This window comes from Crinia signifera, chromosome 2 (genome assembly GCF_055691185.1).
Source record: "Crinia signifera chromosome 2, ASM5569118v1, whole genome shotgun sequence".
NCBI lineage: Eukaryota > Metazoa > Chordata > Amphibia > Anura > Myobatrachidae > Crinia > Crinia signifera.
The window spans coordinates 30417548-30440230 of NC_139218.1; the positions used below are offsets into that span (position 1 = coordinate 30417548).

General features: G+C 45.6%; 1 long non-coding RNA gene across 2 annotated transcripts in view; it reads right to left on the reverse strand.

The window, feature by feature from the left end:
- Positions 1–4594: 4594 nt before the first annotated feature.
- The window catches only part of LOC146059542 (uncharacterized), a 30869-nt gene continuing 12780 nt past the window's right edge, over positions 4595–22683 (reverse strand). The window contains exons 3-6 of one of the 2 annotated variants that reach the window (XR_014470269.1): positions 17955–18243; positions 10105–10322; positions 7511–7819; positions 4595–6278 (exon numbers count right to left, since the gene is read on the reverse strand). This is a non-coding gene — a long non-coding RNA (uncharacterized LOC146059542). The remainder of the gene's footprint in view (positions 6279–7510; positions 7820–10104; positions 10323–17954; positions 18244–22683) is intronic. The other variant, XR_014470270.1, reaches the window with a different exon arrangement.

The following is a 22683-nucleotide window of genomic DNA, read 5'->3' on the forward strand; positions in this document are numbered from 1 at the left end:
TAAATGCTGGCCTAAGCGTCGCCATTACACCTACATGTTTGTATCCTTAACAAGATGTGTTTTCAACAAATGTGGACATTAAAGACTTCCCTCGGGGAGATGTTCTGGGAAATATCAAAGAGAAGAGTAATGTTCAATTATGAGGATGTCAAAGCCAAACGACCGAACTTAGCGACGGAGAATTACTTGCAGGTGGAGGGAGACGCGGCACTTTTTGCAGTTTCTGGTAATAGTCCTAAAGTGTAAAGGGAAGCTCTGAGAGACCTGGTGTAAGACACTGAGATAATAAATCAAGAGTTTACTGAACATTTCAAACAACCGTCCGTTTATCAAAGAGGTTTACAGCAATGATTGCACTTGAGCTTGGCAACCAATCAGCGATGAGCTTTTATCTGTTCATAGTGAGTCTGACAATTAAAGCGTTTGTCTAATTGGTTAGTTTGTTTGAAATGCAAATGTTGCAGCTACTGTACAGTAAGTTCAGTGTCCGAAAATAAGAAATGAGGCGGTGGCCTCCTCTAGCATCCTTAAAAATGGTCTGCTGTATGGGGGCAGCCATTTTGTCAGTTTTCGTTAGCAGCAGGAGCCGAGTTTGAGGAGCGCTGGGACAGCAGACAAGACCAGCTGCGGAAGTGGCATGATGCAGGAGAGGTAAGGTAGGGTGGGGGCGCTGGCAAAATTTTCGGCAGGTGAGCGCAATTTTAATAGTTACGCCCAGGGGTTAAGTGAGAGGGAACTGAGGGGTAGATTTATTAACCTTTCGGCACCCCTGGTCGGGGACCTGTATTTATGCTTATATGATTGGACATGAGCAAAGGCATTTTGGCATAGATGAATCAAAGGGGAAAGGATGTGGACAAACCATTAACTCCCATTGTAGGAGATGTACTATACCTTGCAATTAATGTACTATAATTGCCATTTTATAGGCTGTTTGAATAATAACAGTAGCTGATTGGTTGGTACAGTACTATCCAAGGTTTGATACACCCTCAATAAGGTCCCATTGGACCATATGCTGACTCAGTATCGTCCAATCTTGATCCTGAATTGTTTGGTCCTATTGAACTATTACTTATACCCAGGGCTATTTTTCTGCAGTGCACATGGTTTTGTCCATCTAAGAAATATTTTGTCAGAAAGAGTGAACTAGAATAATGGCCTCAGTTCCTGCTGGACCCTGCTGAAAAATAGCCCTGCTTATACCCCTTTTTTACCAAAACGCCAGCTTCAAGCCGGGTGCGACCCGGTGTGGGTGTGGTATATTTCACCGACAGTCGGGATTCTGACAGTCATTACTCAGACTTCGGAATCCCGACTGCACAGCGGGGGGAGCGCAATGAAGCCCCTTGCGGGCTTGCTACGCTCGCCACGCTGCAGGCACGGTGGCGAGCTGCTCTCGCCACCTATTTTATTCTCCCTCTATGGGGGTCGTGGACCCCCACGAGGGAGCAGTCAGGATTCCGACGTCAGAGTAATGACTGTTGGAATCCCGACTGTCGGGGAGCCGTCCGGCACCCCCCAGTGTTTGGTCCCTTTTACAACAGCGCAAGGCACACGGTATGACCCATTTACACCACTGCTGACCCGGGTCTGACCTGCCGATGACCCGGGTTTTTGCGACAGTGTAAAAGGGGTATTATCGTCATCAATATGTTGGTCCTCCTTAGAGACATAATAACATCCAGATAAGTTCACCTCTGTGATGACCTACCCCTCCCTTCAGCATAATATGATATCTACATACTGTATGATTCCCATTCGGGAATCGGTATATTTATGACAGCCGGTGGCCAGAGATTGGCCAGGAACTGTTCGGTTTGTTTCTTGGCCCCACTAACCATAAATATAAAACAAAGTTCAAAGTACGTCCACAGCGTTATGGAAACTCACTGTGTTGTCACCAAGTGACTTTACCAATAACTCAAAAGTGACAATTTAAAGATGTGAATAAAAAGTTTTTGAACAACAAAACAAAAACACATTTCCCTCAGTAAAAGCACATAAATTAGGTAACTATGTGAATACCTTAGGAGAACTCTATACTCTATTTGAATAAACTGTAAAATGTTAATATGAGGATGATATACAGTGGTACATTTGCAAAAATGTTTTTTTTTTTTTTTTTTTTTAGGAGCTTACAGTATGTTTTTTATGTATCCACAGAGTGATCTAGTTGCACGTATGTACTTTGTACTTTGATTTCTATCTATCAAGAGAATTTTAAATCTCAATACTTCTGTGATAGGAACCCTGTATCACTGCTTGGTGCTGTCAAGGAAGCTGCTCCTTCCATCATTGAACACTGTCAGCCTCCTTCTGATATGTACACTAAAGCCTACACAGCTTTTTTTCCAGGCTATAGACTTCCTAAACGATGCAAGTGAAGAAGTCACCCAGAAAAGACTCAGAGGGGGTCTTGCAACCAAAATACAAGTTCCTTTAAAGATGAGCTGGGGCCTGCAGTGTGATATTCTCCTGTGGAGTTGACATTGCAGTGGCAGCCCAGCATCTCCAGGGAGTGATGTAATTGGGATTTCCTGTGAGCAGGGCCATCTTTACACTAGTGTGGGCCCCTGGGCAAAATAATTTGAGCCCCCCCACCCCCAACCACAACCCCCCTACCCCACAAACCTCTGTCTGGGCGGCAATCTGGGCAGCGGGGGCTGAGAGCTTGCACTATTTGGCGGGTGGCTGGACACTGATTGGCTGAACGCTCAGCCAATCAGCATCCGGACAGTCTTTTTTAAAATAAGCGGTGCATCCTGCCCGGCAAATAGCAATAGTGCAAGCTCCCAGCCGCCACAGGAGCCTGTAGCGCTAATTGCAGGGCAGGAAGCGCTGCTGATTTTGAAAAGACTGTCCGGATGCTGATTGTCTGAGCGTCCAGCTAGTCTTTTCAATATCAGCAGCGCTTCCTGCCCGGCAAATAGCGATAGTACAAGCTCCAAGCCGCCGCTGCCCAGATACCCACCGCCGCAGCTGCTTGCTGAGGCAGTGCCATCTTCCCCATTTTGGTGAGCCCCTAGAATCCATGGGCCCATTAAGTCTAACGGGAAAGACGGCACTGTATGTGAGACCACACCTCCCTTGGGGAGGGGGATATTGAGTGCACACTGGGTGTCCCCTCCGGATCTGCCACCATACTTTTCCTTCCCCACTAGCTCCCTGATAATTTGACAGTGTTATTTAGTATGGAAGGTGTAATGGCATTATTGCCTCACAGCGCTGAGGTCATGGGTTCTATTCCCACCATGGCCCTAACTACTGTACTGTATGTGGAGCTTGTAAAGATCAACGGAAAAATGGTGCATGCATAGTAGGGTCTGAGAGTTCTCTTAATTTGCCCGTACTCCGTGTACTCTGGTTTCCTCCCACAAAAAATATACTGGTAGGTTAATTGGCTCCCCTGGGGCAGGGATCTCTGTACAGCGCTGCGGAATATGTGTCCGCTATATAAATAACTAGTAATATAATAATAATTATTATAATATGTTTTAGTTTACTGATAACATTATATATTCTAAGTTTGGCAGCTAGGGGGGCTTTCGGCCCTTTAATGACTAAACTGGGGGAACGCCCAGCGTCTTATGGGCGTCCCCATGAAAATGCTGGGCGTTTCTCTGGGAATGCAGCCGGGTCAATGCCTGCTTGGGGCGGCCAGATGACGTCAGGGCCCACCCCTTTTTCGGCCATCTACATCGTAAATAAAAGTCAGTTTAGGGAAAAATAATTTGATGGTCCCTGACCATTGAGTGATTTTGTTGTGTGCGACCGTATGCGAGGAGGATGTGTAAGCGTACACATCCTCTTCCATGCAAATGCAGGGATTCGCATGGTTGGGGGCGTACATTCGGACTAGAGATGTTCAGGTCCGGATTTACCCGGATCTCAAAATGGGATCTTATTGGCTATATGCTGCCACATGCTCCAAAACATGTGACAACTGGATAGCCAATAAGATCCCATTTTGAGATCTGGGTTAATCCCGACCTGCACATCTCTAGTTCGGAAGGTGGGCAGGTGGCGTTTATCTGCTTGCTAGGCACCGAAAATAGGCCACTTAGCGAGCAGGTCTGAATTAGGACCAAAGTGAGGCACACTTTTTTTGTGATACATCTAGACCTTGAAGTTTTATGTTATGCCAATTTTTTTCGATCGCTCTTGACTGTCAATTTTTGGGGTCCCATCAACCAATCAAAACACGGTTTTAAACATCTCTCTACAAAATAGAGCTGAAAACAGCTTAAAGGTCGCCCTGACTACATTATGAAAGGCGGCAATGATCTCGCCGACTCTGTGGTTTTGCAGTTCATGGAAACTTGGAAAATGACGCGGTTACACTTTGTGCTGACGAGTTTCAGGCTCCAATCATATTTTCCATTAATCAAATGGTTATAATCACTTGAGATGGTTTAATAACAATTGTTGCTCCATATTCTGATCGCCACCTGATCTTATTTTTTAATCATTTCACATAATACGGAAAATAGGGACAATTAGACCACCGCTAAATGCAGCACACACAGGAAAAAATGCTAATGATGCAATAGTGTAAATATTTAATTAAATGTCAAATTGAGTCAGGCGTAATTGTGTCATCTAGAGATCTAATGCATTATGTAAAATAATAAAACCAATGCAAAACATTTTATGCATCAAAAATAGTAACTTACTATTTCCAACTTGATGTGTAACAAATGTTTATAAATGTAGGATCTGGGAACATTATTATACTTCCCATATTATTGTACGTTGGAGCGATGGCTGATTATGAGGCAGATTCCGTTATGATGGGGTAGATACAATTACCTCCTGTCAGGGCCGGACTGGGACAAGAAATCGGCCCTGGCATTTTGAGCAGACAGGCCCACCTAAAGCAGGCGGGACCCTTGCGCGGCGAAGCCGCGTGCAAAAAGGGGGCGTGGTCTCGTGAAAAGGAGGCGTGGCATCACAAAAAGGAGGCATTACACATTATCGAACACACCGTTATGCCCATTACACATTGCCGCACACTGTATTGCCCATTACATATTATGACACACACCGTAATGCCCATTACACATTATGGCACAGACGGTGATGCCCATGACAGACTATGCCCATTACACATTATGACACACACCGTAACACCCCTTTACAGAATATGACACAATCTTTACAGTAACAGTAAAAGTAGTATGCCCCTCCCCCACACACACAAATAAAGAAGTGCGGCTCTTTTTCATATAGCACTGAAAAGACACTTTTTATGTTGACACTTGTCAAATATATTGAACTTTGATAGTGTCCATGTTGGCTTTGTCGACATTAGGATGACAATGGGAAGGATGACAATCAAAATGTCGACATGAGTTTTTCATGTTGACCTTTTGATTGTCAATCTTCCCATTGTCAACCTAATGCTTGTGTCGACCTTGAAACCCTGTCCATCTTAGTCATGTCAACCTACTGTATTTCAGATGTTGACCTAAGCCCTGTCAACCTTTAGTGGATGACTCAATGCATGTCGACCTAAACAGGGTCAACCCAATGACCCATACCCATTGCGGTGTCTACACGGTTCACGGCTCAGTTGAAAAAATAACCAGAATCCAGTTACCAGGGAATCCAGCACAAACACCCACACATACACTTAGGGCCTTATGTTCAATGCTAATGTGGGCGTGATGCGGGAGAGGGGGAGGGGCAGGCAGCTGACGTCAGTGGATGTCAGCTGCCCGCCCTCTTTCCGTACAGGCTGCATGCATATCTACGACACCAGATAGATCTGAGTGATAACATCTCAGTGCATCTATTCAGGGAGGGGCTGGGGGCATGGCCAGCAGCTCATACAGCTCTGGCCATGCCCACACAGCTGCAAAAATGGGGACGTGGCTTAACAATTGCAGACCCTCCTGCGAAACCACACCTCCTTTGTCCAAGACCACATCCCTTTCCAGGAACTCTGCTGCACGGTAGTCCTGACTGGGTGCTGTAGAAAGTTGGGAGGTGTGGATAACTCAGAAGTTCAAGTAGAACCTGTTCCTTTCCTGAACTTTGCTCTTTGTCTGAGACAACTGGAGCTATCGTCACTAAGCTACGTACAATGAAGAGAGCATATGAGGACAGGCGCGTCCTCTAAGCTCATAATTGCCATTTTTCCAAGAGCCACTTCTTCAAACTGTAGAACATATGAGTCTCAGGAACAAGCTCGGAGCTGGGCTTTCTCTCTGTAACAAGCACAATCTGCATAAAATGTTTGGTTTGCACGAGTCTCGGTTTCGGGATACATGTATCTAAACAGAGACAAGACAATACAACAACAATAAACAGTTTGATTGCTTTCATGTGGTCAAGAAGTGCATCGTTCAGAAACAAACTTTTAGTCAAGAATGAAATGAAACGAGTCAACAGATAAATGGCAAAACAAACAAAGATATATACTTCACATATGGCATCTTTGTACTCTTTGTATACTGAGCAGTATATCACATATTGTATATTTAATTTAAAAAAAAAATACTGTATAATAAGACAATGCTGAAAGTGGAGTGTGCTACAGCACAGGCTCCATGTAGCTAATGCTCAGGAAATGTCATGCCCTGTGCCAAGATGGCCGCCGAGGCTACTACTGAGCATGTGCAGAACCAGTTTGAGACTGTGGGTGGGATGTTCTAACATCGGCAGCCCAGCACCGCCGCCCTTCACCGCTCATCGGCGACATAATTATCGCATATGCTCTAACATATGCGTTACTTATGGCAAAGGACAGCACTTGCCACCCCACCCCACCCTGCCTTACCTCACCGATCTGCTGCATCTGCTGTGGCATTGAGTCAGGACCCGGGACCTGCAGATTTAGCCTGGTCCCAGCACTCCTCCTGGCTCCTTATGAAGATATCCCTCACAAAATGGCAGCCCCCTAACAGCAGACCATTTTTAGGGATGCTAGAGGAGGCCGCAGCCTCCTCTAGCATCATCAAAAACTGTCTGCTTTAAGGGGGCGGCCATTTTGTAAGGTATATTTTTCATAAGGAGCCGCCGGAGGCTGAGCCAGGAGGAGCATCGGACCAGGCTAGAAAATATGCGGGTCCACTCCCTGCCACAGCAGAATGCAGCGCAGGCGGCAGCGTAGCAGTAGCTCCCACAGACCCCCGGAGCCGGGTGCCTACACTTGGTCAGCACCTACCCGTCGTCACGGGGTCTGCGGCGCTATAGCTACGCCATTGGATGTTAGTCTAACAGTAATAACTAACTAGCTAACCAACCCTAAACTAAGCCCTAATTTTAGCCTAAGCCGATAGGTGTGCCAATCTCTGAGAATGCGTGTGAGACGCTCGCATGCCCCATTCACAGTAAAGGGGTATGTGAGCATCTCACACGTATGTGTGTCCCATACTTGGAGAGAGATAAAGCAGCAACCAGCCAGCTCTGTCACTTTCCAAACACAGCCTTTAAAATGAGAGAAGACAATTTATTAGGACTCTTTCCAAGGCTTGATAAATCTCCCCCTCAAACTGCACCTCACCTGGGCCAGATTTCTCACTAGTCCTGTGAGGCACGGGCCTATGGGCGGCAACTGCTGGAGGTGGCTTGTGGGGCACCACGCCTCATGGGTTGCAATTCCCCGTAACGGGGAGGTCGCAAATCACAGAAGGGAGGGATGGGCAGGGCCGGCCAGCCAATGATGCAGGTTACGCAGTCCTTACTAAAGACGGAGCATCAGAGTCCTGTCCATTCCTCTAAGGATGGCCGCCATCTTTCTCCTACAACCTCAGAGTCCGCAACATATTCTGCTATGCCCCAGCATAGGTGGACAAAGATGGTGGCTGACCTCCTGGTGACACAACGATATCAATATTTATCATATACTCATTTATTAAAAAGTGTCAATAAAATACCTGTAAATAGCATACTTACATATTTATAAACTAAAGGTGTGCCAAGAATCCACCAGATTTTAACACTTTATTCTTTCTTTGTAGTCACTCTATCAAGTACTGTGTTTTGTGTGTGTGTGTTTTATATATTTCGCTAATTTTAGATTTACCAATAAAGGTTATATTTTATCTTAGGAGATCCTTTAGGTGCACCACACTATAGACAACTTGTTTTCTCTCTTTAAACGTGACCTCCTGGTGACACCATGTGGTGGGCTGGAGCTCTTCCCATAATGTACTCTCTTGTCCGTCTTGCAATCCTGTCAGGATCAAGTGCCCAGATTTGGCCATTGGGGGGGGGGGGGGCGAGATGAAGTGTACACCCGGTGACGTGGGAGAAAGGAAGTGGCTTGGCGCCTAGATGCAGGAGGAAGTGAGAGGGCAGAGGCCACGGCACACGCGTGTATAATGAACATCCCCGGCATGGCTTAAACATGGAGGGAAAGGTGCTGGCGTTACAGGCAGGGGGGGGAGGGGCAACAAGAAATGTGATGCCTATGGGCGGTCTAACACTTATATCCGCCTCTGACCTCCATCAGCTCTGTTACAGCCTTTGCAATGGCCCTCAACCCCAATGGAAAAACATTTCACATAGCTTTCGTAGGTTCACACGTAAATGGATCAACCATTTCAAGGGCCAATGTAATGTTAGTTAATAACCTTGGGTTGCTTTTAGAGAATTTGACAAGATTTAACTCCACAGACTGAAGTCATTACTCTACGTGAGAAAGTTCCAGAGGCTACCAGGGAGGTCCTATATTCCTGGGTTTCCCTACCATTACAATGAAAAACCTAGACTTGCTCAATGACTCAGTCCACACAGTAGTGTGATTGGAGTAACTGTGAAGTGTTCTCGTCTAGTAATATGCTCACGGTGCCGGAAAATGGGCCAGGAACGATGTTCCCTACGTTTGAGGATACCAGGAAGGCAGAGGAGAGAACTGGAAGACGAGATAGAAACTGCAATGAGAGTCAGCAGCAAGGACAGTAAATCTCAGTGGAGATGATCAGAGATTGTAATTCAGTAGGTCTTCAAAAGAACCTTGTCCTTGGTGTGATGATAATTGTTGGCACCACTGCGGAAATCCCCCGATGTAACTTATGCCACCACTGCATAAATCACACTGTACCACACAAACTGTGTGGCTCATTTCATCCATCCCAAACATTTCCTTCCTTATTAACCTCATCAAGGCTAAAGGGATTTCTGCTAATATTTATCAGAATACTAGTACAGCAGCTGCATACTGGTTTGCCTTTACTTACATATATACTTATAGAATTAATAATGTTACCCACAAAGATATAGAAGAGCACTTGTAATTGCCAAAGTCTTCCCTGCATCCACTTTGGGGCAGTGGAGCTACAGCACACATGCTCTATTGTAGTTCTCTACAACTATTGCTGTTAGATAGTAGGGAAAGTCTATGGCTATACACCTGACGACTCTACCACGTAGTAATTACAGTGATAATACTGGACCATAAATTTTACTATGATTAACTCTAGATCAATGCCACTATTTAGTTTGGTACTGCTCAAATTTCCCAAATAAGGTAAATACAAAAAGGAGAATAAAACTGTGCAAAGCTAGAGTATTACAGGTTGAGTAATATCCTGTATCCGAATATCCAAAAACCGAGATATTCCAAAAACCGTGGTTTTTCAGAATACCCGCCCCCCTTTTTTTGATACTCACCACATCCCCGGTCATCCACGGCGGGCTTCGAGGGTCCTCTTCTGTGGCATCTCCGGTCCCAGGGGTGCATTGCGCGAGTGCTCAGGTGCACTGGTGATGTCACTGCCGCACCTGAAAACTCACGCAATGCATCCCTGCGACCGCTGAAGAGGATACTGAATGCCGCCTTGGATGCCGGGGGACACCGTGGACGCCGGGGAACGATCGGAGCACTACCAGGAGACCAGGTAAGTACAGTATGTTAAAAAAAATATTCCAAAAAATGGAAAAATCCCTTATTCGAAATGCTCGTGGTCCTGAGCATTTTGGATAAGGGATACTCAACCTGTACTTAAACAGTCATTGGTTTTTAATACAGTGGTATGCAGTCCCGTACTATCATATGAACAGTTGACTAGTTTCTATTAAGCTTTGTTGGTACTGTAATATTATGATGAAGCAGGATTAGTGCACATATATTTTAATGGCATGCCATATGGTTACCTTGATGTGTGGTCATTTCCAATTCATGTCTGGCCAGACAATAAAAGAGATACCTTACAGATTCATGAGGAGTTAGGTTGTTTCTGTGCCTCCCAGAGTGTGCATTAGTAGGAATACTGTAACTTCTGCAGGTATATGAGAGTCAATCTTCTTGCGCATAAATAAGTGAGATAGTTGACGCTCTTAGTCATTTCCCAGCCTGCTGTAGGCCTCAGTGGCTTCCTCAGAGAAATAGAGGAATAGAATTAATAATGTTACCCACAAAGATATACAGTACAAGAGCACTTGTAGTTGCCAATGTCTTTCCTGCATCCACTTTGGGGCAGTGGGACTACATCACACACGCTCTACTGCAGTTTTCTACAACTATTGCTGTTAATTGTAACTAGCTAATTGTGAGTGTGACTATTAATGTAATAATGTCAGACCATGGCACAACCTCTGATATGTCTGTCAGGATCTGTACTTTTGTGGTGGATGGAGGGCTGACTTTATTACCTGAGGTCAAAAGTTTGCACAGGTGGTGGGACCGCAGGACATACAGTAGAGGGACATACTGTAGACTACCAAAACCCCGCTACTTGGACATTGATTGCTCACCTGATTGACTCTGTCTCCTCAGCTAGCTATTTTGAATCCAAAATGGCTGATCCAGACACATCAGCCATCTTTGATTCAAAAAAAGGCTGCCTATTGCCTCCGAGCCAGCTGAGATATGATGAAAAGGCACTTAGGACATAGCTTGAGGATGCCTGAGTGACAAACAAGTACACAACCTTCACACAGTATGTCTGTGGACCTTGGCATTGTTAAAAAAAATCGAGCACCATCTCTCAAAGCAATTGTGGTGGGGCTAATAGCGCACATCAGGGTCCACCTGCTACAGCACTATCGGCACTAGGCTATGACAAGTTTTGCTGAAGACACTATAACACTGGTCGCCGTGTCTTAATATCTGCCAGACCTAGGATATTTTGTTTCTGTGCAGGGTAAATACTGGCTGCTTTATTTTTGCAGTGCAATATAGATATCAGTTTGAAGTACAAACCCCAACCAATTCTAACTCTCTCTGCACATGTTACATCTGCCCCACCTGAAGTGCCCATGGCTTTGTCCAATAGAGAGAGAATTTGCTTTTCCAAGTGAACCAGAATCAGGCCCTGTGTGTCCGACCAGAGAAATCAATTACAATGCCCTTGAACCACCCAGGAGCTTTCTGGGCGTCAGAGACACATACCGTATATAATATGCGGTTCTTCTACTTACTGTATATCATATGCTATCCTGTTCTCCATTGCCGGGAGGTCAGATATGCAGCGGGTCCAACCTCCAATCTGATGCACACGGAACTGCACATCAGATCAGATGTCAAGCACATCCCATTTGGCCACTTTGTACCCGGTTTCTAGGCCGATGCATCAGAAACGAGTAAAACATAGTCAAATTGGACAAGTGTATGGGGGGCCTTTACAGTATATTACCTATTTGGTGGGTCCATGTGCAGTCACCACACTTTAAATGCTGCCAATGGCACAGTATATTCAGTCACAGCATGCAAAAGCACTAGAGCTCCTCTCCACAACACTGGGCAGACTAGATGGGCCAAGTGGTTCTTATCTGCTGTCAAATTCTATGTTCCTTTGTTTCTGGGGTAATAAATAGGAAAACACTAGATTTTTATGATACACTAATTATCCCAGCCAGCCTTGGCTGTCCCAAACGGCATATTTTATTGTCATTTGTAAACTACATCCAGCAGCATCCAAGTCCAGCTGGCATCTGCAGTAAGTAATGCTGTTAAATAAAACCACTGACACAGGATTGAATATATTAGTATTACAAAAACAATTCTCCCCCACACATTTATGCACCTAAATCCATATGCGATTTTGAGGAAACCACCCTTAGCTGAGAAGGTGGTTACCGTTGGTGGGATTCAAATCACTCGGGCATAGGGTTACCACCTTTTTGTTGAGAGATTCCCAGACAATGACCCGCCCCTTGACACACCCATTGCCCCACCCCAAGCCCCGCCCTTTTGACCCGCCTTATGTTGATTTTTTTAACATTTGCTTCAATTGATTTTGCATACCATAATGCCAGTTACATGTTACATCACACACAGTAATGCCCATTACATGTGATGTCCAGTACATGTTACACCATATACTGCAATGCCCATTACATGTTATGCCAGGACTCAAAACGTTTTTTGTAAAGGAGGGACAATATGGACAGTGCGCGCCGGCAAAAATTTTCAACATAATGCTGATTACACGTCACACACCCATTACATAGTATACAAAATGCCATAGTATACCACATGCCATAATGCCCATTACATGTTATGCCACACACCGTGATGCCCATTACACATTATGCTTATTACTTTTTATGCCAGAAATTTTTTCTAAATTAGGGACAACACGGACACCGTAATGCCGATTACATATCACACACCCATTACATAGTAAACCACATGCCATAATGCCCATTACATGTTATGCCACACACCGTAATGCCCATTACATGTTATACCAAACACCATAAAGCCCATTACACATTATATTAAACACCATAATGCCCATTACACGGTATCCCAAACACCGTAATGCCCATTGCACATTGCACCACACACCGTGATGCCCATTACATGTTACGCCTCACATGATGCCCATTACATCACACACTCTAATGCCCATTACACATTATGCGACACACCGTGATGCCCACACACACACACACACATGGGGTGACAGAGATGCATACACAGGGTGACGGGGGCACACATGGTGACGGGGGCACACACAGGGTGATGGGGGCACACACAGGGTTACAGATGAATAAACAATAATAGTGTTATAAAAACCAATTACTATAATCAGTATGAACATAAATATGTAACACTGCCTCAAGGTTTGACAGCAGAGGTACAGGGGGATTAGGACACAGCCAGGTAGTGTGGGAGGGAAGGGAAGTTTGCAGCAGAAATAAAGAGCAGATGCCTGGATACAAGCAGGCACAACATGCACAGTGTACAGGCACCAGAGAAAGCGCCCGAGGTGAGATGCCTACCTGCCCCAGGATCAGTTAGCCAACCCTGCCGCTTCTCGGGTCCCGCCTGCACTCAAAGAGCCCAGTGAAGTAGACACTGCAGTGCGGAGCGGGGGTTCAGCAACAGCCACGCACATGGGCAGGAGGAGGAGCAGGCACAGTGACAGCGGACTAGTGGCAGCCAGATGGAACACAGCTCCGCCCCCAAGATGATGGTCAGGAAGCACCCAACCACTGCCAGACTCCGCTGGGACAACGCAAGGTCAGGTGACCCCAAGAGACGGCTGGGAGGAGGAGGCACTTCACAGTGCATGCTCACCCAGCGCCCAGGTGAGAGGGAAGTGGAGGGGCGGAGAGTCGCAGCAGCAGCCCAGGCCAGCGGGGGACAGAAGAAGAGGAGGCGGCTTGGGGGGCGCGATCGCTGGCGGGCGGCAGCAAGGTGCTGACATGTCCTCTGCCGCCGTGCCGACTGCCTCCTCCTCCGGGGCCGCTGTAGGGATGCCCGCCACCAGCTCCAGTTCCCGGACATTGAATAGTCCGGGAACGCCACCCGTCCGGACTCCGGACACCCGGTCTAATTACTGGACTGTCTGGAGTAATCCCGGACGGGTGGTAACCCTACTCGGGCAGCCAAAACTATATAAAAAATACGTCTTTCTTATGACATCACAACACCTTAAGATGCTCACATGGTACAGGATAATTGGTAGCATAGATCCTCCAGCAGTCTCTTGAAGTCAGCACCCTCAAATAATAATCTCAGTAATCTGCAGCATCACCCCTACCTTTAGCTAGATCAGTCCTGTTCTCCTCAGCCTGGGGTACTGGTTCACACAGACCCTGCCCTGGTGGAGTTTCCTCTGATTGTCAGCTGATCTCTGATGACAACATGGCTCACGCAGACGTTTTGCTGGCTTGGCCGTATAAATATAGTACAAATGAATTGCTTCCCCAGACTGCTATACCTCTTCCAGGCAATTCCACTGAAGCTCCCTCCACAATTTCTATCAGAGGCTCACAAAGCGATCAGCCACTTTGTATGTGGGGGCCGAAAACCTAGGTTCAAGCACAATCACTTGTTCAGGCGGAGGACCCAGGGTGGACAGCCGCTCCCTATGATCTCAGCATACTATCAGGCCACAATTCTACATACTGTAGGATTATGGACTGGTTCCGCCCAGGCTCCGATAGAAAACAATGTGTTAGCTTAGAAGGGACTTCTACAAACCTCAATTTACAGGCCATACCGTGGATCCCTGCGATCAGACATTCACCGGGAGGCCTAAATTATATTTTTGCACCTGGGCCAACCACGCACAAGTTCCGCCACTGTGTGGGACCCACTTTAGACCAATGGACAAAACTTCATTTAAAAACGGGAATTTCGTCAGAGTTATCTCCGCTTTTCCCTATTTTTGACAACCCAATGTTCCCCCCTGGATTGTCAGGAGGAGTAGCCACAAGATGGAAGAGGGCGGGTGTGACAAGGGTGAACCACGTTCGGGCAGGGGGCATACTCAAATCCTTTTCGGAACTCTGTGATAGGGTAGAGATAGCTGTTAGGGACAACTGGTTCTATCTTCAACTGCGTCACTTCATATCCTCACAGGGGGAATAACTAAATTTCAAAGAGACCTCACACCCTTTGAGTCTATGTGCAATCAGTCCCTGGTTCCCACACATATAGCATCAGGTATCCATAAGATCCTGATACATGATTATTTCCCTGACAACCCCTCTTTCTGTGAAGCCTGGGATAAGGACTTGACATACAAGGGAATCCAAATTAACTGGGAAAAACACTGTGCAGTTATGACGCAATGCTCTACAAATTTAGAAGTTGTTGAGATGCAGTACAAGTTATTCACAAGATGGTACAGATAAATTCTACCCCACAGTGTCCTCTCTGTGTTGGCGATGCTGTAGTTCCAGAGGCACATTGCTTCACATCTGGTGGCATAGGCGTGCGCAGCCCATTTTATTAGTGGGTGCACAATTGGAGGGGCGTGTCTATCACCGCCTACTGGGCGTGTCTATCACCACCTACTAGGCGTGTCTATCACCGCCTACTGGGCGTGTCTATCACCGCCTACTGGGTGTGTCTATCACCGCCTACTGGGCGTCAATGCAAACTAAATTATATTAAATACAGTGTTGCCGTGAGTGGCCTCATTTATTGCAATAATCACATCTATTTGGGACTTGTAGTTTGTGGCTAAGTGGTATCACTTGAGCGCACTCTGGACACCCCCCATCCGTGTATTCTATCTTTTGTCTCTCACTAACAGGAGAGTCGCTCCAGAGGTGCAGCTGGTCGAAAGACCGTGTCTAGCGCAATTCCTGACCATATTGTTTGTTTTATATATATATATATATATATATATATATATATATACACACATACATACATACATACAAGCACGGCGAGAATATACAAACTTCACACAGTTTAAACCATGCTTGGAATAAAAAAGAAATACACATAATTTCTAAGTGTGTAACAGTAATCCTAACCCACACCCAGAGTACCCTCCTTGTTGTGTTGAAGCATATGGGGAATGGGTTGTACAGACAGTAATAAATTGAATGGCCTCTAACGATAGTGCAGCAGTAGCAGGGGAAAAAATACACTTTCCCATTAACCGAAATTTAAAATGAAAACTGCCAATTTCTAAGATCACCAATAATACTTATTTGCACAGCAGTGTAGTGATTAATGATGCCCATACATGGTGTGATGCATACTTTTTGTACTAGATCGCATCGCACCTAGTACAAAACGCATGCTGTTGTAGTGTATCACATGCTTTTTGAACTAGATGTATTCTAGAGGATATCGTTCAATGTATGGGCACCGCACATTTAGTACCTCCAAAGTAATGTTATAGCTAGAAATGTGCATGTAACTTTAATCATCACAATTCAATGTATTTATTTTTTTATTTTTTTTACAGTTTCTTATATAGAGCAGCAGATTCCGTTACAGTGTCTTATATAGCGTAGAAGATTCCGTTATATATTTTACCCTTGGCCCTCTCTCAGTGACTGCTGCAGCAGCTCCTACTCACCACAGCAGTAAACTCTATGTGCATGTCTATGTAATACCACTTTACATAGGGTGCGCGCCAGTGGAGCCTCCAGCACCACTGGCATACCACTTTACATTAGGTGCGCACCAGTGGTGCCTCCACTACCTTTAGGGCCCCCCCTCCTGTCGCCCCCCCCCCTCCGGCGATCATACCCGGAGCTCCCCTGCCGCCAGCCGCCATTCACTGTGACGTAGGCGGCATGGTCGGTCCGGTTCCGGAGGACTCAGGAGAGTTCAGGCACCTGAGTCCTCCCGAGCCGCCGCAAAACATCCCCGAGCCTGCCACCTGTGTGATAACTGACAGGTGGCAGGGGGAAGCGGTGACAGGGGAGCTAGCTCAGGCGTACTAACCCCAAAGGGGAGGTGTGGTGGAGTGGAGTGGAGATGAGGGGGGGGAGCGGCGGCTACCTAATATCTGTGGTGGGTTTTGCTGGGGCAGGACAAACCCAAGGCTCAAGGGGTTAATTGGTCATTTTTTTCCAATGAATAAATACCTAATCCAGTTTTCTTCCTCCTAGGGGGGACACTGGAGGCAGCCAGATCACAACTCACTCTGGCTCCTGCTCAGCGTGGATATCATTCACTGCCTCTGCAAGGGCGTGTGCTGTTGGGCTGGCTCTCTGAGGGAGCAGGAGAGCGTGGGCAGGAGGACAGGAGCGCGGGCAGGAGGACGGGTGTGTGCTGTGACGTCACCACGTCACGCTAGCTTGTGATCTCTATAGAGGCGGGGCCGGGGGCTAACTTGAATGGAGCAGCCCACACACAGCCCAGCCAGCGCTTCCTAGTCACCCGGCCGCCGTGTTATGTTTGCACTGCAGGCTGAGATCGGCGGTGGCCACAGGCAAGTAAGCGTGACCTGACCGCTGCTGCTGCGCATTTTGCACCCCCCCCCCCCGGGTGCATGCCTATGTCTGGTGGGATTGTCCTTTGATAATCCCCTTCTGGAATAAGGTTATAGAGTTATCCACTGAAGTTGTAGGCTATCCAGTCCCAAAGGGCCCGGATTTTTGGCTGCTTTCTCACTCCGACATTCCTGTGGCTTTAAAAAGTCTCTTCTTAAACATTTAAATAATGCGGCCAGAGCCATCGTACCTGTACGCTGGCGCTCAGTGGCACCTCCTACCCCCTGGGAGTGGTTCCAGCGCATAGATTTTTACATGTACATGAAAGACCTTTTCTACGGAGCCCGGATAAACATTCGGATTACGTAGCTACCTGGTTTGGTTGGATGGACTTTAAAAAACAAGGTCCTATACATCCTTGGTACCCACAAGTACAACGTAAGATACCACCAATCTGAGACATTTGAAAACTGACCACTGATTCACAATTGTGCTTGCACTTCTGTAACTCCCCTCCCCTATTGTCTTTCCCCGTTGTAGTTGCTATTTGTAGTTGTTGTTAGACTATTTGTTTATTGTTGTAAAATATAAAATGTTGATGACTGCCCACTACCAATTTCTCTTTTCTCACACAACAGTAATGGGCCCCATACATCAGCAATTAATTGTGACAATCCTCCGTTCTAAAGATGATTGTGACAATCAATCTTTAATGTGTGGGCTCCCCCTTTTGGCGATCCCGATCAAAAATTGATTGGGATCGCCAATCGATTGCTGAATCAGATTTTTAAACATGTTTAAAAATCTGGTTTTATTGGAGTTTCATTTTTGTATGTGTGGGCATTCCCTAAGTAAATTGTGCTTACCTGTCATCCTTTGGCACGGGGAATGTGCGTTGGCAGGGCTTCGGGTGGCCTGTGATCCGTGGCGTTCATGAGTTGGGTCGGAGGCTGGGCTCAGGAGCACAGAACACGTGGCATGTCTCCTGTGCTCCTAATTTCCCCCATAAGCGGCTTCGTGGCTCAGGGTGGCCTGTGGTCAGTGAGGGGAGGGTGCGGTGGTTGGGCTCCAGGACTCTCCGTTTATTTAAATGTTTTTGGAGCGGGCAGGCGGCGGCTCCTCCTTTCCCTCAAAAGGAAAAAGGCTGCTGTTCCCCTAGGTGAAGAGAGACTGCGGTTTAATAAAATGATTTTTCAAAACATGTACAGTATTGTGTGTATTATTTTAATATTTTCAATACAGGGGGCTTATAGGTTCCTGCAGGAATTTAAAGTCCAGGCAAAGTGGCATTTGTGGTGCTCCAAATGCCACCATGCTGGGACTGAACTGCATACCTCCCAACATGACCCCCTCCAGGAGGGACACATTGCTCTGCTCCTGGGCTTTCTTCTTAATATATGGTTACCTCCATCTGTGTTGAACAGGTTAATTGACGCTAAAGGTGCTTCAACACAGGTGATGGTAATCATACATTAAGAGGGATGTGCAGGAGCAGAGCATTGTGTCCCTACTGGAGAGGGTTATGTTGGGAGGTATGAAACTGCTGGGACTTGTAGTGCTGTTGTAATGAACAATATTATTTCAGCTGTCAACCCTGCACCCACCACCCAGGGGTGCGGGGGATAGCCCCAGGATACAGCACATGACTGGGGTACACTAGAGAGGGGAGACCCCGCTCTTTGAGGGGGTCCCCACCTCCCCAGGAATCCCCGGCATGGGCTGACTAGCTAGGGTGGCTGAATGCTTCGGTCACAGGACCAATGACGTGTCCCCTGACTGTGGCATTACCTCCCTGGCTAGTGGAGCCCGGTGCTGGTTCCTGAAATATGGAGTACCCCTACTTGTTTCATCCCCCATATTTTGGGAACCTGCACCAGCTCAAGAACACAGTATTGGTTCGTAAAACATGGGGGAACCCTGGCTCTGTTGTTTTTACCCCTTATAGTTTTATAGTATCGCCCATTATTTAAATTATGACAAGAAGATTGATTCTTCATGATGTATGGGCGCTTTCCAGATATGAAGATGCAATCTTATGACAGGAAAAATCTGCCGATCACTGAAACAAATCTGTAGTGTGTGGGCAAGTCAGATAGATTGAAGAAACAATTTATCTCGGGTAAACAAAATCACTGGATCTGAGAAGCAATTAATTGTGATCGCAGGTGTATGGGGCCCTTAAAATTCCAGATATGATGTTCACCCTGATTGCATTTGCAATAAAGAATTTATAAAAAAAAAAAAAATAGAAAAGGTCAACATTCATTAGGTCGACGTGGTCAAAATGTTGACACGATCAATAGGCTCACATGGAAAAGGTCAACATGAAAAAGTTCAACATGAGTGTCGACTTTCATCTGTCGACATTTTGCCTGTCGACCAATAGTATTCGACCTATTGAATGTCGACCTATTTACTATGAATCTGTCGACCGCAAACCAGATTAACTCTGGGTTAAACATGACCGTGGAATACAGGAGGTCAGTGCAGAGCTCTGTATATTAAATTAATTATAAAACACTTTTTACTTAACTGTACCTGCTGGCAATGCTCCAGTTATATCAAATAAACATCACCCATTTATGACCATCCCTCTGCGTCTATAGCAGGCAGGCCATTACCATGCAGCTGTGAACAGGTGGCCACAAATTGCGTAACACAGCCCAGGGAATACCAGGCTGCTAGGAAGTTATTCGCAGCGTAGCTTAAGGCATTTAAATAAAGAAGCAGAATCCATGTTTGTCTGTGAGCAGCTGTGTATTAATAACACATTATATATTTATGCGTGGTTATTAGAAGGTAAGAAATACAGTGACAAAATAATTATTTACAGTCACTTAAAGTTTGTGCATGCAAAATAAACGTAGTTTAAAAAGATAATTGCTAAATATTAATGTGTTGTATAACCAAGTTTGCCCATGAGAAGCCCGGAGAGGAGAATGTCAGCAGCACTTTGAGGGGTGGGGCCTGATGTAGATGTCATCAAGCCCCGCCCCCAGTAAGCAAATAACGCAATTTGTGGGTATTCAAGAAGGGCGGGGCTAAATGGGGGGTATAGGTGGTATCCAGGAGGGTTGCCTACCTTACCGGGGGACCCGAATTTCGGGAGCCTCCCGGCCAGTTCCGGGAGGGTAGGCAACCCTGTGTATAGGGAACTTGACTGACAGCTGTTGAAATTTACTAAGATGTGAATTAGATTTCAGATGGGATGTTGCTCTGGGCAACCAATCAGATACTATCTTTTATCTTCTAGAAGGTGCTAAATAAAGAATAAGTAGATACTGATTGGTTGCCCATAGCAACATCCCATCTGAAATTTAACTCACATCTTAGTAAATTTCCCCCACTGTGTGAGTTAAAAGGAAGTGTGGGAACATTGACCTCTGACCTCTGCGTCATAAAAATGCTTAGTTCAAAAGTAGAGCAAGGTGTTAAACTAAATTTAATAAAACATCCAAAATACTAGCCAAGGCTTACGGGACAAAGTGCACGTTGAGGCAGATGTATTAAGCCTTAACAAGAGATAAATGCAAGGGTGATAAGGAGAGATAAAAGTCCAGCCAATCAGCTCCTTACTGACTTTTTTCAAACACAGCCTGTAACATGGCAGCTAGCAGGTAATTGGCTGGATGTTTATCTCTCTTTATCATACTTTATCTCTTGCTAAAGCTTAATACATCTGCCCCATTATGTCACGTGAACGTGTCTTTGCATGGCTCAAAAGATTTAATTAGGGCCAGATTTATCAAGCTTCAAAGAGGAATAAAGTGGAGAGTGATTAAAAAAAAACATCAACCCCCAACTGTCATATTCCAAACCCAGACTGTAACATGGCAGTTAGGAACGGTTTGGTTGGCTGTTTATTACTCTGTTTTATCACTTTTTGAAGCTTGACACATCTGGCCCACAGCGATGGTCGTGAAGGTGTTGATGATTATGATGATGATGAAGGCCTTGGACATAAAAAATAAATGAAAATGTTTTTTTTTTTTAAATCTAAATTTGTTCAAATATACCATCGACGCAGCAGCAAAAATGGTAACATCAACAAAGAAACTCTTAGGCAAGTTTGGCATTAAGATCCAACAGGACAAAGGTTTGTGCTAATGTGGTTCCAACCCTTCTCAGCTACCAACAGGGGGAAATTTACTAAGAATACGAATACAAAAAATCGTATTTGTATTCTTAATACGAATGACTACGACTGCATACGGCTGTTTCAGCCGTATGCAAAGTCGTGTTCCGGAGGGGAATTTACAAAGCAGTCAAATAAGACTGCTTTGTAACCCTCCGATGTTGTATTGATTCGTATTAGCAGTCGTATATACGGCCGCTAATACGAATTCATGCAGGCAGTCTGCACGGATCAGTCAGATCCATGCAGGCTGCAGAGTGTAAAAAAATAGAAAAATAAATAAATAAAAAAATTGGCGTGGGGTCCCCCCCCACAGCCGTAACCAGCACCAGGCTGAAAGAGCCGGGGCCGGTAATAAAAAATCCGGAAACCCATCAAATAGGGGTTCCCCGATTTTTTACAACCAGCCCCGGGCTCCAGGTCTGGGGCTGGTTCCCAAAATACGGGGGACAAAATTAATAGGGGCCCCCCGTATTTTAAGAACCAGCCCCAGGCCAAACCTGGCCCCAGGACCCCTGACCAGGCTGACTGGTCTGTAGGGATGAATGTTTTGGCAGCGGGACCTTATATAATAAGTGTCCCCCGGCTGTGACATTACCCTGCTGGCTGGTTTGGCCTCAGGTTGGTTTTTAAAAATCAGGGAACCCCTATTTGCCGGGTTCCCTGATTTTTATTACCAGCCCCGGCTTTTTCAGCCTGGTGCTGGTTACGGCTGTGGGGAGGACCCCACGCTGTTTTTTTTTTAATATTTATTTATTTCTCTATTTTTTACACACTGAAGCCTGCACAGATCTGACTGATCCGTGCAGGCTGAAGCCAAATACGACAGGAAAATAAAGTGTATTTTCCTGCCTAATTTGGCATGCCTTTCGCGGCCGTTTCACACTAATTAGCGGCCGTATTTTCAATACGGCTGCTTAGTAAATCAGGAACCACCATTATTTTGAATGGTGATTTCTGTCGTATTCTATCGATGGTGTATTTATTCATATTTGTAAATACAAATACGAATGTCCCATCAATAAGAATAGGAAAAATCTTATTTTTGGCATAGTAAATGCCAAAAATACGTACAGTATACACCCAAAAAAATTGTATTTTCATATGAAAATACGATTTTTTTTCACAAATTTTTGTTAGTAAATTTCCCCCTTCGTATTTAACTATGCAAATACTGTACGAATGTATTAGGTGCATTTGCCTTAGTAAATTTACCCCATGTGACATCATCTACCCACTTCGAGCAGGCAGGGGAATGGGGCTTAATTCTCTGAGCTGGCCTGAATCGACCCATTATTACTTCCTAGTCTTCCACTAATTTTTCAACTTAAGCTGTCACACAGGAAACACACAGTACATTGTATATATTTACTCTTTGGTAATTCTTGAATGGTAAAGATGTAATTGAAGTCAGGGCCGACGATAGGGGGGTGCTGTAGGTACAGCTTTCCCCGGCTCCG